We start from the raw sequence: 13,125 nt of genomic DNA, 5'->3' as shown, positions 1-13,125 counted from the left end.
GAATGCACTGCAAGGAAACTTAAAAAGAGCCTTAGCTATACAGCACATATTCACCACAACAATACTGGATGTTGTGGTGAAAGTCAGAGGTGAAGAATGACTAAAAGTGTTTAATGATCAGTAAAGTGTCAGTCAGATACTCCTGATCAAATGCATTTGACTAAATGATGGTCAGCAGGTGTGGCCACCTCTTTAAATAGAGTTGTTTCAACAACTGGCTGGTCCTGAACTTGCATGCGTGTTAACACCATGTCAAGAAGGCAAGACATCACCAATAACCTTATAGAATTACAGTCATTGTTTCTGCCTTTCAGTCTGGGAAAGGTTATAAGGCTATTTTCAAACAATTTCAAGTCCATCATTCTACAGTGAGTGGAAAACATTCAAAACAGTTTTCAGTCTTTTCAGGTTGTTCGTCCCAGCAGATTCTCCCCGAAGTGTGGAGGTGCAACATGAGGAGATATGGGGAAGACTGCAGTCCTCAGTAGGTATGGTATGTTAAAGCTCAGGGCAAAACAATTTTTTTAAAAAAGGACTAATCCATTTCAGCTTGAGTGAAAGCTGAAATAGTTTAGTAGTTTTTTGACAAGTCATAATTAAATTTTAAATATCTTGAATTGCAGTCACAGATGTGCAACCCTTCAACTAGCAAATCTCATCATGTCATTTGAGACATCTAGAAAGCCATTTTGATCCTTCAAAATGTAAGATATCTGGATTTATTATTCTGTCTACCCAGAAATGTAGATGCAGACATCTTAAATTATTAATTCGTCAAAATGTAGTTGTGTTTAAAACTCATTTTTAGATATGAGGGATGTAATTACAAATATTCAGACAAAATCAATTTTATGTTAAAACAACTTGCCAAATAAAACTTGTCAAAAAACTAGGTTGTAAAGGTTACAAGATGACGGCAAAAAAAGCAAAAAAAAAAAAAAAAAAAAAAAAGCAAATTGACCCATAACATAATTACTTACATTTTGAAAAAGGTGCATGCATGTTAGTTTTATTGTGAATCCTGCAGTTCATCGGCATAAATATATTTAGTTTTAACATGTTACATGAGCTTAAAACTCTTCTTGCGTGACACATTTCAACACAGGAACCCCCTCAAGTATCAACAACCCTGCTATTTCTTTCATGTTGGCGCCTTGCCTGCTTTGAGATCCTCTGAATTTGTGAGGCCAGCTGTCTGATAGTTACATCTGAAACTGTGGGTAATGCAGAAGAACAGAGATTCAAAACAGCAGCAAAATGGCTAAAAAAAAAAAAAAATCAGTCAAACTCCAGAGCTAAAGCTGAGTTAATCTTGTGCTGGGAGTCAAATTCATGCAAAATCTTAGGATTTTGCATGAATCTTAAAACTGTGTTCACTGTGTTTAAAACACAGTGAACAAAAATACCTTCAAAAGAAAATGAGAGAGACTGTAATTCACCAAAAGATTACTTAAAGTTACATCTGTTAAAAGCAGTTCTAGAGAACCTGAGTGGAAACCTTCTTTTTCCCTTCACTGGACAAATTGGTGGGTCAAAAGCACTTTTTATAGCAGCAAAAGAGGTGAAAATGTTCTGCAAGGCTCCCCACGGAGGTCTTATGCACCTTTCCTAGTGCAGCCAGTTGAAATAGTTAAGGCTGTTAAAGCTGCGAGTACAGGTCTTGCAGCAGGGATAGACAATTTATTAAAATATAGTAACATGAAATACATATCAGTAATTTCTGAAATCTTTACAGTTAAGCATAGATGAGCCGTCAGTCTCGGCAACAGTCAGAGCTCTTTAGGACTTCGGATGAAACACCAGGCTGAAATATCTCAGCCTGTTAACTCTGCCTAATATCACATTAAAATTTATGGGACCTCTTGAATATTTCTTCAGGTCCTTTTATAACCCGCTGCAGTTTTTATATAACACCCAAAGAGGTTCAACTGTCCAATATGTCATAGTCTAAAAGTGGTCACTGAATTTACTTCAGCTAGTAGAAAACTTGGTGTTCAACCCTGTCTACTCTGATTTACTGAAATGATATTCAAAAGAATAATTTCCTTTGGAGGTCACCTAATTAGTAAATATAGAGCCTCTGTGTTAGTATTAGTTCAACCATTTTGTTAAGGCATTGGATGTTTGTCATGAAGACCAAGGATACCAGAGATCCACAGCTCTAGGGGGAGAGTCTGTTGACAGGACAAATGTTGCATTGATAGAAGCTGCTGGAGACACAAAAAGTGCAAGGAAAATACTTTTTTATGGCCCTAATTAAGACTGACTGTAGACCCTCAGAGTCAGTTCTTTTAAATATTGTGCAACTGCAATACAGCTCTGTTTTGTGTTAATATGTATCTGAAAAGCATGCAAATGCTTCATAAATTCATGAAGAATAAGTAAATGTCACAGTAATTAATGTCTGCTAGCACAAAAATTCAATATCAATAATATAAAAAAAAATATCAGCTACTCTGGCAAGGAGTCATAACACATTTCACCTCAAACTATTGCACTTAATTTTCAAGAGGCAGCCAGTGTGTCAACTTTCTTTCAGCAGAGTGTCAGGTATCCAGCCCTCCAAATACCAGCTTGGCCCCACTATTCAGTAACCGCAGCACTATAACATACAAAGGGTAATGAAATACATCCCATCCGTCTTCCATAAAACTTCACATCGAGCTCGGTCAGCTCCTCGTACACCCCCTCAGGCTAGGAACCGAACCGGAGCAGAAGCGAGAAGTGATTTATGAAATCACATGCTCCACATCTGAGAGGGCAAAAAAAAAAAAAAAAGTCTTTTAGCAAAGCTCGTTTAAAGAAAAGATCAAGCGCGGCAGGGAAACTTGAAATTTGCCGTCTAAAATCATTCTGGGACAGAAAATTATGTTACATCCTGGCAGTGGGCTAAAATAATTACATCAGTGAGGAACGCATTCCAACATCGGATTAAAGAGGCTGTGGAGGATAGGAAATAGACCCAACAGGCATCGAGACAAGATGAAAGGGGAAGACTGCTTATACACGCAAAACAACATTATGTGTCACATTTCTGATTCTTCAGGCTAAATGGGCCAAGCAAGTAGCCTGGATATAGTCCAAATCAGAGGCATCCCCACCACCGTATTGTAAATAATCAAATTAGAATAATTTCAAAACTATATGCAAATCAGCCGATTTATTTGGCGAAGGCACATGAAAGGACAGTGGGTGTTATTGTTTCACAACTGTCGACATAAAGGTGTCATCAAAAGATACCTTGGCTTAATTGATTGATCTGTGAAAGGGGACTTTTTGGAATAAATATGAGTCATGAGACCACGACTCAGAGGCATATCGGATATTTTAGGGCCCACAAAACCTTAAAAATACAGAATATCTGAAATATAATAATATAATATATAATAAATATTAAAAAAAAGAAGAAAAAAACTTTTAAGTCATACACTCTCGATTTTAAGGCAAGAAGCACTTCAGTGGCACTTCCGTGGATGATGTGATGGGCTATGTAAGGCCATAAATCTTGAAGCCTGTCACAAACAGAAACACCTTTCAAACAGGAATATGTCAAATGTGTGTTTATTGGCAAAGTGGAAAAATATTTTTTCCTGCAAAGGGCTCTTATAAAGGAAACATGTGAAGGCAAATGGGAGGATGATGAAGTTCTCCCCCAAAAGTAATATCATCATTCTTTGGCAACTTTCAACTTTGTGATGGCTGCCTTGTCCCTGCTGCTTTTCTTTCATTTTTTCATATTTTTCAGTTTCTGACGTGACAATGGAGATAACTAAAGGATGGTTTGTGAACATGTTGATGTATTTATGTATTTTGACGTTTACTTGTTTTGTTTAGACCAGTTGTGCTATCGACTGTGTTGTCTGTTTTAAATTTCATAACAAGAGTAACAAAATGGGACCATAATACTGCTTGATGAATGAAACCAGGGTTATTTTTATTGAACAGTGCTCTAGAGGAAACCATTGTCGTACGCTTTGTGGGTTTAGGCAATAAAATAGAGCCCATAAGGTAAACAACAATAAAACATAGTTGAGATTCCCTCATATTAATATGGGGCTCTGCTGCCTTTTCTGCTGAAAGTAATAATAAAATTACAAAGATTATAAGATCGGGTTTGAAACTTTCCTATTTCGTCAAGTCTCAGAAAGCTCTTGTGCCAGTCTAGAGATTTCAGGGAAATTGTTCAGCACTGGACAGAAACAGATTGAGAACCTAGAGTACCATATTTAAATCCTGTCAAATTGATTTTAGCATTCCTTTCATATTTTTGCCTCCAAGTATCCAGTTGTTATTGTGTCGACGATGGTCTTCATCAACAATCCTACAGAACCTGCAGAGGTTCTTCTAAAGATTTTTTTTTTTTCTGCACTTGACCTCGTCAATCGCAACAAAGTTTGCACCCAAATCAGAAACATGCACAAATGGAAGACAAAAGAAGTCATTTCAGACCACAAGTGTTATTATATTTGTGTATTATTTGCAAATAAGGGGGAATAAACTATATGTTTTCTTTTCAGGTTTATTTCTGGGGGCAGACTAGACCTGGTGCTTTTTTTGTTTGTCTGTGTTTTTATTCTATTCTTCCCCAAACGTTCAAAGCAGATGGTTATTTATACTGAGACTGGCTCTTCTGTAAGTGTCTTCCTGTTAAACAGAAGTTGTTTCTCTATGTTGCCACATGTTTGCTCAGCATAAGGGATTGCTGCAAAGTCAAAATTCAGTGCAAATGACTGGCTTGTTTAGATAGATAATTTTTTTTACTAATTGACATTGTGTGATTAAATTTGATCCTTGTGGATGTAGAGAAGGAGTAAGAAAGTTTTCACCAGTGGCATCAGACTCTGGGTTTTGATCATTTCTCCTAATATAATTTCAGAAATCTGTTTTTTTCCCCCTTTTACTTACAGTTATTTATTTTAACCTCCGTATTTCGCTATTTCTGCAAAGCACATATTTCCTAAAAAAGAGACAACTCCAATGTTTGAAAATGTATTTGTATTGAACAAAAAAAGAGAGAGGAATATAACAACATGTAGGATTGTGGCTGGAAAGACACTTTCAGCTGCTACTTTCTGTTAGTGGTAATCTATGTTGATGCAATACAAATTACATGTTGAATTACAACTGGATTAAATTACAAAGTGTAATCTGTATAGATGTGATTATAATTGGATATTAAGCCAGATACTGACATAATTATTGTGTATGTACTGCATGAAAACAGTGGATTTCACTGTCAAATATGACTTAAGTTGTGCTAAGAAGTAGAACCAGGTCAGGCCAAAACCTGAACAGAACCTGAAAGATTCCTCATTCATTGGCTTATCATCAACTGAATGCCAAGTTGTCAAACAAAAGCTTTTTTGGTGTCACATTGTTGGAACTAAAATACCATACAAGTTTTTCAGAAGGCGTCATGTTAAGTATTTTGGATTTCCATCTTTTCTTTTTAAAGGCTGCTTAATAAATAGTTTAAAAACAGGTGATTATTGACTGGATTGCTGGTGTTTTATGTTTGACTGATATATAGGTCAGAGTTTGTTCATGGCTATGCAAACAAATATTTTAGTAACTGAGTAATCTATTGATTATTCGTACGATTAATCGAGTAATTGGATTAAAAAAAATGGATAAAATAAAATATTGGTAAATCTGGCATCACAGCAGTATTACTATCAGATATTAATATCAGTGCAATTTTTCATATTTGAGCATCCCTAACAGTTACTTGTTTATAGTTTAGAAAATTGACCTGTAACAATAATAGCTCACTTTCTAAGTTAATCTGAAGAAAAGTTATACAAAGATCTGAAATTATATTCAATTTAATAATAAAGAGGCAAGCTCACAAATATGTTCACATTTTTTTTACTGTGCTAAGAATTATTATGAGGTAATATTAAACTACAAGTTAAAATGTTTGCAATGCCCCAAACCTTTTACTATGACTGAAATCAGTACTAACAAAAAGTGCTGCATTTTTTTCACATTTAACAGCACATATATTATACACTGTACAAACTGTTCTATTTATTGCAAGTGGCCTTTTTAATAATGTGTGGGTTAAATATCAAACAATGTTTGAGTTTGTAGAGCTTTGACAGATGCAGTAATGTACAATGTTTTTTTTAAAATGTGTCACTTTTATTGCCATCACACTGGAAATCCCACAAAATATAATGATAATATTTCAATCAAATATGCCCTCGCCCCCCACCATTATCGTCGAATTATATTTGTAAAACATATTCTTTGACACATTTACAAAAGACTAAAAACCAAACAGCCTACCTTAGCTTCATGATGCATTGTAATTAAACTGCAGATTAGCATAACTCCAACATATAAAAAAGTGAATTTGTTTTATTATTCCGTTCTTCCTAAAGAGCATCGTGGGTCGGCACAGCATGTGCATTGACGACTGGTTTTCAAACACGTTCCAGCATTCCCTGCATTTAGTCTCTACTACAACATGCAGACGTGGCGGGTCGTAGGTTGTGACCAAAGTGTAATGACGACAGAAAATGTGGCTAATTGGCGCATTCCTAATGTGCAGAACTTTTTAAGTAAAGATGAGTGACTCAGAACTCTGAGGCACTGCGGGAAAAAGTCTGTTCATCTGTTCAGGATCAATCATCCTGATATGCGCCTGCAGTGGCCTTTCGTATTCAAATGAGGAAGACAGTGCCGCTGTACTGTCTCGACAGAAATTATTCAGACTACTAAAGGAGGACGTTTCATTTTAAAATAGCAGCGTTGTCCTTCCCCTTTATGGTACTTTTACAATAAATTTTACAAAAAATAAATAAGGATCAACTTAAAACTTGTGAACACATCTGGTTCCTGAGGTCAAATGTCCATTTATTTAGTTCTACCTATTTAGAATAGCTGTATGTTCATCTGTGGAAAAAAAACAAAACAAAACAAAAAAAAAAACATTTTGGTTGATTTTCTTAATTTGGATGGCTGAGTTTAAAAATAAAAACACAACAGAACCTGTATGTATTGTAAAATTAATTATCAATAATATACTGAAAGGGCATGAAAATATGCTTGGACAAGTTTAAAAACTTAACTCCAACCCTTGTTGTGCTGCACGTTTCCCATGCATCTTCATTTATTTCCCCAGCTGCCACCCACAGAAACAAGTACCCACAAAGGGTTAACTGCCTCTTTAATATTTACACACCTCCATATTTAGCTATCACCGAGCAGATTATTGCATAAGACACTGTACCATCATTTATCATTCATCTTCTGTAACGACACCTAGCAAGCGGATTGTGCTGGGAAAGATTTACTGTTGTGTTAATTTTTAGCTACAGAGCATTCACTTCATCAGCTGTCAGAGGCGATATTAAAAACTGCTTCCCCTCCTTGCTGTCGAGCTGCCTGCCACCTGTTGCACGGGCCAACTCCGAGTCGTAAAGTGACGTGTAATTAAGCCGTGATACATCGGCCGACAGATGTGTCCATCAGTGGACGGGGTGGGAGCTGTAACCACCTAAAACGGTATCGATTTGGACCAGTCAAAGGAAGAGATTGTAGCGGCAGGCAGGACATGACAGTAACATGACATCCTGATTAATACATCCAAGCATCTCCACTGCCTCACAAAGACGCATTCAAACGCCCTGCTGGGTTTCGGTGTCACACCGTTTCACAAGAAATAACAGCAATTACCAAGTCGTTGCAAAGATCCAAGTCGTTTGTTTTTAATTATTCTGTGAACCTATGAGATGAAACTCTGTAAATCAACAGTGTAATGGTGACCAAACAGTGGCATTTTTGCCGTTTCTTAATATTACACCATTTTGGAAGAGCATGTCCATTCCCGCTGAGCACGACTTCATTGAAATAGTGTGGAAGTCTTCACAAAAGGCAACACTGGATTGAAATAGTTAGTTTATCATTATCTCAACTAAACCTGATAGCATTCTTTGTTAGGATACTGAACGATTTTTTGCTGGTCAAAATAAGCACATCGATTGGCTTCGCTAAAATAGCCATAAAATGAATCCCCAAAGAAGTTTACAATGTTGAGTCTCTGTGGACTTTGTGTGTTTCTAATGTCTTAGATTAAATACACTACAGAGATAAACACTAATAATCTTCAAAACACCAAAGCACATCTCAATCGATTAAAATTCACGTACAGTTCACGGTTTGGACCAATTGTGTAAGTAAGTTTTAACGCATCATAAAATGTGTTGCTACTTTTGAATCAGTTTGCAAACATCAAGAGGATTTTTTTCTTTAGAAAAAAAAGTCTAATATCTCGTGAGATTCTTGCTGCACCTTTTTTTTTTTTCCTGATTTGCAAAGATAAAAGGAAAATAAGGGAGAAAAATATAAAGCTTGAGTGTTGCACATGAATCAAAGCCAGCAAAACTAAAATAATCCAGCACACACATTGTTTTAGTCACAGGGAAATTCACAGAAACAGCCATTGCACCAGGGGGAATTGATTAAGCAAGTGTTAAATCATTTATCCAACACCATCGTATCAGTATACTTAGATTCACATCTGAAGGCTCTCATGCAGAAAGAACATCTTTAATTGAGGGTAAACATCTTAATGATTCACCACACAGGATGTGGACTTTGGCACCGGTTCTGTTGATGCTCAGAGGCCATCTTCAGCGACAGGATTTCCAAGAAGGAAGTTATACGAAGCCGATTTAAAAATCCGTTTGAACTTTAGTTGTCCATCCATGTATTAATATCCTACGCTGATAACTCTATGACTCTACAGGACTACCGTTGAAATGAGCTAATCTGTTCAAAAACTTGTGGCGAACAAACAAATAAAAAAAAAAACTTGGCATTAGTTACAGTTGACGGTTTACAATCTGTACTGAGAAGTGAGGAGTTATTTTTGTTTTTATTCCAGTATGAAACCATTTTAAACACAATGTTTTGTTCCAGAGAGAACTTTTTTTTTATTGAAAACTTGGTGACCATAATAGAAACCAGTCAGAAGAAGTGGATATTCATGTATACATTTTTTTTTCTTTACATACAAAGTTGCCAGGTGGGAACCTTTGTATTCTCTCGTTTCTGGTACGCCCATAAATCTGAAGCACAAGCGACGTCCACCAAACAGCAGCAGATGTCGCTCTTGGTTCACCGAAGGTCAACTTTTGCTTCAAATCTGACGGGAAGACTATTGTTGTGTGCAGGTTGTGAAGAAAGGAGTTGGCCTTTCACCAAAGATAAAATACCATCCCAATGCGAAAGACGCCGAGACGAGCACAGAAACCCCAAAGCTTTCTTTCTAAGGAAGAATTTTCAACTTACAGGAATGATCAGTGGTTCCTGAAACAGTTGAAAATTTAAAGATTGCACCAATCAGATGGTTTGAAGCCTCACAATAATTATTTGGAGAGCTACCAGCTTGTATAAGGTTCTGCTCCTGTCATGGGGCAAGTGCAGCCTCAGAAAGGTTTGGAAACTCTCAGATTATTCTGCCTCACAGCATACTTCATTTTGTTCTTCACATAAACCTTTTAGACTCTGCAGAGATCAACCACTTTTTTGACGTCTCAGCGTGACTGTCTTGATAATAACTTACATGATTATAAGGCATGCCATCTGCTGAACTATGCTGAGATTTCTGAAAACATTTATGTCAAGGTCCCGCAAAGTCTTACCTAAATAAACATGATTTTCTGCTCCACTCTTTGATGTATTTTGTCTCAGGTATTTTTAGGACAATTTTAACAGAAATTCTCAAAGTTTTCCCACCACAGCCCTAAAAGTGTTTATGTACACAAGCCGCTTCGCTCTCTTCTGCCTCTTTTTCAACTGCAATATTTATGTAAACGATCTTCAGTCGCTAATCTTGGAGCTTTGATCTATAAGCTATTTTTTTTTCAGTTTGTCCCACTATATTTTCCGTCTCCTATATCTGCAGATTGGCCAGAGCTTTGTCCACGTTCCTGCCCAACACGCCCGACTCCGTCTCACCTTTTCAATCACTTCCCGTTTCAGACCAATCGGACAGCAGCGTCACCAGGGCTGTACTGTCTAAAAGCAACGCGGACATTCGTCTTACACCTCTTCCCTCCTCTCAGTCCTGCTTTAACAGCAGGACTGGACGACTCGAGGTAAGCAGTAAGACATAATTTCAAATCTGTCCCCTCTGCCAGACAGTCTGTCTTTCCAGCACAGTCTGTGGCGCGATGATTCATGTACGTCCAAAGTAAGCCTAAAGCTCGTTTCTATGAATACAGAAACAGAATTGCCTTCGGTATTGAATGCCGTCTTCTGCCTTGACGTCCAGGGCTACAGCAACCCACTGGCATTTTATACCAAACGAGAGTTTGAAATGGCGGCTTAAAATGACATTAGAGAACCCTCTTGACTGGGCATTGTAGTCTGAATTGTCACCGCGGACATGCATAGCTGAAGAAGTGACGAGAAATTTGTCAAATGGAAAATGTTTCAATTTACTGTGGTGGGGGTCGAGGTTCCCTGCTGAATGTGTCAAAGTCTGAATAGAAATGGCAATGCAAAAAAAAAAAAATCTGTGAGTTTGTAGGTTTCTGTGAGTACAAGAACTTATTAGGATATTTTCCAATTGCTGCAGTAATCTGTTTCAACTTGATGTGCGAGTTCAAAATATATGACTTGCTAAGCATAATTACACAAAAAAGTAAAGTTGTTTAATTGTTAAACTGTTTTTAATCATGTTAACAGGTAGTTTATGATCGTGTGGATAAATCAAAACAGCATATCTACAAACATAACTCTGATTTAGCAGAAATAGGAGAGAAAGTCTAATCTTTCAAATATGATTCAGAAAAAAACGTGTTTAAGTAGAAACATAGCTAGAGCTTTCTATCCTCCAAACATGGCAACGTAACGATCTTTTCAGAAATGATCAATCGAATGTTACTGATAACTTCATAGTGCTTCATTTAAAAAAAATAAAAAATAACTCGCCTGTAAGAGAGTGTCTCGTAGACAATGAAGCAAGGCTTTTACAGATCTGCAGCTTACTGATCCAGTGTTTCCGTTTCAGCTATTCATCAATCAGTCAATCTATTGTCTGCACCTGCTTGAGGACAGCTGGTTCCTATCTGTCACACTAAGAGAGAAAGAGGTGGGCTATAGCGTCTGGACAGGTTGCCAGGCTACCAAAGGCCAGGTTATAACTACACTAAGAGAAAAAATTATATATTTTAACTTGGATTTTTCTTGGGGTTTTAAAAAGAAAAGATCCTGAAGATCCTGAAGATTAGTATAACTAGGTTTCATCCACAATATCTGGAGTTTAGCATTTTTTGGGAAAGATTGTGTAACTGCTGTCAGTACTTCTAGGTACTTCAAGGCTTTTATTGTTGGCCCCAGGCATAGAGCGAAGGTGAGTGCTTCAAATATTTTGTGTGGCAGGATCTTGGTTAAAGGCAGACCGTAAAACACGATGGCATGTTTCTGTGTGCCATTCTGGACAGCATGCAAAACAGAATGATGTCTGTTCTTATAGCAATGCAGCAACAATTTTGCTTAACAATCAAGTTAATTTAACTAACTATAAGTTACATTAGATTTACTTAACTGAAAGAAATAAAATAACCATTAAAAAGACTTATTCAGCAGAAGATTTTAAAATTATAAGTGGTTCCACTTAAAAGCATCGTTTTTTTTGTTTTTTTTGTGAGTGAAAGGTGCACAAAATGTGAAAAGGAAGTTTGAAAACAATCACGGTATAAGTATATGATGGATCTGGGTCAAGTCACTCTTTATTCAAGTTTTACCCCCAACTCTCAGCCATGTGTTTCCACAGAGTCTAAATTATTTCATTTTGTACCTGTAAACAAACCATATCCAACCCCTTGAACTTTTTGATGAATTGTTGAGATGTACCTTCACAGAAAGCCAAAACTCTTTGGAGACCCATAACCACATTTTCTTTCAGAGACTGTGAGAAAACTACAGAAAATCACTTGAAGTCATCAGTTGATAAAGTGTATAGGAAACCTCCCATGAGATCCTAAACAAAATCTGGTACCAAAAAAAACCCAAAACCAGCAAATGTACGGCACTGGGGGAGAAATCAGAAGAAACCAACACTTTAAGTAAGAGCATGTTTTGATTGAAATCTAAAGCAGTTTTGAGGAGCCAATCATAAAACTTGGACAAACAAAACTGAAAAAAAAAAAGAAAAAAAGTGCAGTGTTGTGTGATTGCATTGAACTTCGGGTGATTTTGTCTGCGTTGAAGCGAACAGACACTCTTGTTGCACAGTTACAGGCCGTTTTATGACAGGCCGATTATACTCAGTCGCACGCTGACAACTGCAACCCCTCCCTGTGAATGTCTGTAGGCTCCCATTGCAGGCGCTGCCATTACAGGTCCTGCAGAGAGAGAATCGTGTTCCAGTAGTGAAAAGTGCCCATCTGTCATCTTCAGGTATTTCACATAACTGCACAAGCAATGAAATAGGTGGAAAAGAATAGAAAGATCCAAAAAAGTTGAGGAGATCCACATGAAACCACTTATTTAAAAAAAATTCTATGTTAGGCATTTTGAAAGAGGTAACCTGTAAAAAATAAAAAAAGCATAATAGCCTGACAAGTTAGAGTAATTTTGAACAGTTTGTGAGTTTTCCTAATTAAAATAAGTCCTTTGCTTTAAACAAATAATGTCCACAGAGGACTGAGTTCAAAACTAGTTTTACAAAACAACCTATGAGTCATTCATGCTGCATCTACCAGCCTCCTAGTTTTTCTCTCTTAACTGCATTTTTTCCCCCTCAAAACTGAGATAAACTTTCCAGGTGGAATATGGTAAATGTGGTTGTTCATATTTAAAAATTTAAGTCCCAGAACCTTTTATATATATATATATATATCCTCCCCCATATCCTCACCTTTAATCCTTTAAATATTCAAAGCCTCACTACTGACTGCTGCCACACACATGCGTTTTTCTGCAATTGGTTTCTGAGGATCAAGAGAAAATGTAATATTAGCTTAGAGATTATAAACTAGCGAGGAGAAATGGGCATATTGTGAAATGGCCCTTACCATCAGTCAAAGAGACACTTGCACTGTCATTAAAGGGGGAAAAAACAGACAAATTCCAGCTCTGTCTTCGAGTATGTCTCATTAAAATCCT

This window comes from Poecilia mexicana, unplaced genomic scaffold (genome assembly GCF_051168715.1).
Source record: "Poecilia mexicana isolate PSO_F unplaced genomic scaffold, ASM5116871v1 scaffold_8, whole genome shotgun sequence".
Lineage (NCBI taxonomy): Eukaryota > Metazoa > Chordata > Actinopteri > Cyprinodontiformes > Poeciliidae > Poecilia > Poecilia mexicana.
Note: the sequence above shows the minus strand (reverse complement) of the source record.